The sequence below is a fragment of the Ovis canadensis genome, chromosome 12 (genome assembly GCF_042477335.2).
Source record: "Ovis canadensis isolate MfBH-ARS-UI-01 breed Bighorn chromosome 12, ARS-UI_OviCan_v2, whole genome shotgun sequence".
In the NCBI taxonomy this organism is placed as follows: Eukaryota; Metazoa; Chordata; class Mammalia; order Artiodactyla; family Bovidae; genus Ovis; species Ovis canadensis.
Genome location: NC_091256.1, coordinates 33,840,214 through 33,844,559, shown reverse-complemented (window position 1 = coordinate 33,844,559; position 4,346 = coordinate 33,840,214). Strand labels below are relative to the sequence as shown.

At 43.6% G+C, this 4,346-nt stretch overlaps 1 pseudogene; it reads right to left on the bottom strand.

Moving 5' to 3' along the window:
• Positions 1 to 2,861: 2,861 nt before the first annotated feature.
• LOC138415870 (small ribosomal subunit protein uS13-like) lies at positions 2,862 to 3,322 on the bottom strand (annotated as a pseudogene).
• Between the last annotated feature and the right edge of the window lie 1,024 nt (positions 3,323 to 4,346).

Genomic DNA, 4,346 nt, shown 5'->3' with positions numbered 1-4,346 from the left:
ACTGGGGAGATTCTTTCATTTTTGCTGTATCATTGAGACATGAGTGAGCTCCAAAGGTAGAAATAAATGTTTTCTGTTTCTGAGAAATCATTCTTCTCATTCTTAGTATGATCAAATAGCCTTTAGTCAGACATTCTATTATTGTTTCAATTTCCGGTCTTGGAGGCCATTTTGATTGAGGAGAGGTCATTAAAAATTTGGGAAAATGTTTATCTTTAAAGAACATTCTTTTTTTTTTTGGAGATATTTGAGTTTATCCTCCTTAAAAGGAATAATTTTCTGCTCCACCGAAAACAAAACAAAGACTTGGTTTTGCTTTGCTCTTGAAAACCTCTTTGAATAAGGTGAAAAGATTCATCCATTAAGGAATGTTGCTTTTGAAAAAAATAAAACTAATAATTTTCTATTTAATGAACTTGCTTGAATAATTTAGCAAATTGTTACTGATTGCTAGGTCTTGTGTTGGGTGCTGGGGATACAAAGAGGACAAGACACAGCTCTTGCTTTCAAGAATGAGAGGTGGAGAAGGACTTGAAGGCAGATCCGTACTGCACTTGCTATCTGAGCCCTCAGTGGGGACACGCAAAAGCCTATGGGTAACCCAAAGAGGCGGCCACAGAGGCCACAGATAGCTTCCCAGCACTGGCAACTAGAGGCTAGGAGAGGGCTATAAGCTGAAATCTTGGGTCTCCCAAATGTATATATTAAAATCCTCACTCCCAGTGTAACAGTATTATGAGGGGGAGACTTTCATTTGTTTTGTTTGTTCTTTTTAGTTGCTAAGTCATATCTGACTCTTGTGACACCATGAACTAGCCCACCAGGCTCCTCTGTCCATGGGATTTTCCAGGCAAGAATACTGGAGTGGGTTGCCATTTCCTTCTTCAAGGTATCTTCCTGACCCAGGAATCGAACCCATGTCTCCTACATTGCAGGTGGATTCTTTACCCCTAAGCCACCGAGGGAGCCCTGGACAGTTTCCTAGGTGAAGCCTTATGGGATTAATGCCTTATAAAAGAGACCCCGGGGAGCAACCTCACCCCTTCCATCATGCGAGAATACAATGGAAAGTCAGCCATCTACAGCCTGGAAGAGGGCTCTCATTAGAACCTGACCATGGCATCCTGATCTTGGACTTGCCAGCCTCCAGAACTATAAGAAATAAATTTTTGTTGTTTATAAGCCACCTAGTCTGCGGAACTTTGTGATCACAGCCTAAACTGAGACAGGGACAGTGAAGAGAAAGGCAAGGACTTACAGGAGAGGCAAAATCACCTCCTGGATAGGAATGGGTGGAAAGTCTTAAATCCCACGGGCAGCAATCTGAAACCTCTACTGCAGGACTTTGATGTCCAACAGCTCCCCAGATTTAGCACCACATGTATTATTACAGTCTGTTTCATATTCCACAGCTGAAAGAAGCTGAGCCCTAATAGACCTAGATGGTTCTCAGGTGGAGAAGCTGGAGCCTCATCCTTCTTCCTCCCCTGATGGCCACTGATGTGTGCACCTCTCCTGGTCATCCTTGGTCTGGATGCTGAGATGCTGACTTGCCTTTGGCCATTTATCTTTGGTCTGTGATATTATTCACTCTTCCTGCAGTCTTATTCCCCCCTCTTCTCCCCTTGTTTCTATTAGTCTTGTTCAACCCATAACTGAGATTATCCCTACTTATTCTAAGAAATGCGATAAAACAGCTCACGCAGACTTGGGTGCAAAGACTTTTCGGCAGAATGGTTTATCTCCATCTACTCTTAAGACTGAGGGATCCCTGGAGGACCAAGGGCTCCACAACACATTCAATCATCTGACCAGCTCTCTGCCCTTGCTTCCCAATCTTAGTTTGATGGACCAGACAGAATCCATGATGTGTGTCAACATGTGAGACCAATGTTAAGTCTGAAAATGCCAGCATAACAGTTTGTCTCCCAATTAGAAGCTAAGGGCAGGTAGCAGCCATTCAGAAACTCTGAAATGGCAAAGTTAGGGAATTGGGTTTTGAAAATGAGTCACCCAGTTTCTTTCCAAACATCTGCAGGTTGTTAGCCTGATTTATTTTGAATTAAAAAATCTTTTTGAGCTGGCTGACAGCTTATTTTAATTCCCAGCTGTTAAAATGTTTCAGCAATTGGAATTAGGGGCTGTGCCATTGCTTTTGATGTGGTGGGAAGCAGCTCAGCACTCAGGTACACCTGGGGGAACTGCCCCTTCTCATCATGGCCCTTCCTAGTTTTATTTCTTTCTGTTTGAAAGCTTGGCGCTTTGAGCTCTTTGTTTATGATCTATTTGCTTGGGTCTTATAGGACTGGTGGCCAAGGGAGTTTAGCTCATATCCAGGATGTGGTGGCTTTTATCCAGCACATCGTGCTTTGTGGCTGCCTTAGATTCTTTCTGGGACGAGTTGGGGGAATAAACAAATATGCAAATAAGTTTATATTTAATTAATACTGCCTCCTCCTTTCCAAAAATATGCTGAAATGAATTTTCTACTCAAAGCTGAGGTTCCTAAAAATGTTTTCAAGATTTCTGTACAGATGGTTGGCTTGGTGAGAGCCCTTGACTTGTTCCTCGTTTTCCCCTGGTTGTGGGTGAGCACCTCTCTTTGCTGTAATTTTGGATAAGGGACACAGAGACTCTATCTCCTCTCTTCTGATCCAGCCCAGCACTCACAGAAACACAATCACCACCATCTTCTACTACCAACTCCAGCAAGAAGCCACTCCTTGTTACTTCTGACTCCCCTACTGTAATAGCCTATATCCCCCTCTGGGGCTAATTTCCCCCTTAAATTATGTCCACTAGCTACTGTCAGCTCTTCAGCTCCCCACTCCCTGCCTTTTTAACAGACAAAGGCCACACATTTATTTCTTCTTGGACACATCCACGGTGCTGCCACAGCATTCCGTGGTCCTGGTGTGTCAGCCTCAGACACGAGGTCCCCAGAAGCAGGAAGCCCTCTGTGGGCCCAAATCTTCTTCGGTTGCTCCAGGTCTTCACAGAGCTTGTTGTCTAGACTGTTGGCCAGGACTTGACTGTATTTTCTATCCTTCACATCCTTCTGTCCATAAGAAGCAGTCTGGCATCTCGTATTGCTGTAGATTCTACGTGGTGGTGATCACACGTCCCCCCCACCCCCATTCTCTGTGAACTCTCCCGCCCTCATGGTGAGCTTGATGTCTGCTTTCCTCAACACCGCATGAGCGCATCTGTGCTCCACGCCTTTCACTGGAGTGATGACAAGGGCAGTTTCCCACCGCCCATTGATGCTGGTCTTGAGGACTCACAAAACCTGCTATAACTTCTCAGGGATTACTAGAGACATGGCGGAGGCCCCAATGGAGGACCTCTTCAGCTCCCCTCTATGCTTAGCTTTTTCACACTCACTGGGGTTCCGTCCCATCACTCTGTTGAGACTGGACTCTCCAAGGTCACACATGACTTTCTAGTTGGTTCTCAGTCCTCTTGTGACTTGACTTCTTCGCTTGTTCCTTGACCTTTGTGTATCTGCATTAAGAGAAATTTTGAAACCCCAAAGTAGGATGATGAATTGGGACATTAAATATTAGGGTAGAGATTTAGGGTTTCATTCGGTAGGGATTGGGGACTCAATCATGTTTGCCATCTGTGTTTAACAAAGGAGTACATGAATTAACCCAAAGAGGAAAAATGAGTGGAAGATCTTCATGATAGCCTAGATGGAGAAAAGCACTGAAGGTCCTCATGGGGAAAATGGTAAAGGGAATCGAATATAAAGCAAAGATGGAAGATACACTGAAGGAGTCTCATAGATAAGACATGGAGATTGGTAACATACGTGGAGAAAAAGCAGCAAGAGAGCCATGCCCTTCTCTAATTTTGACCTTCATTTTTGACCTTCATGTTTTTGCTCATATTCTTGCTTTTTTGTTATGTCTGTTCTTATTTATCCCTGTTTATTGAACTCCACACTTCTTATCAGGACTCTTTAAAATTTTTATGAAATCTTTGATCACCCCAGTTAGCATTATAGTTAATTTTTAAGAATCTTGTAATGCTTAGTATATCTTTAACCTTTATCTCATTATTTTACACAGTCTCTTCAGTCTGATTCATGTGATTATCTCTCCCTACCTCTTATCTATCTATCTATCTATCTATCTATCTATCTATCTATCTGTTAACATCTATCTATTAATATTTGGCTTCCCGGGTGGCACCTGTGGTAAAGAACTCGTCTGCCAATGCAGGATGTGTAAGAGATGCAAGTTCAGTCCCTGGGTCAGGAAGATCCTCTGGAGGAGGGCACTCCAGGATTCTTGCCTGGAGAATCCCATGGGCAGAGGAGCCTGGTGGGCTACAGTCCATAG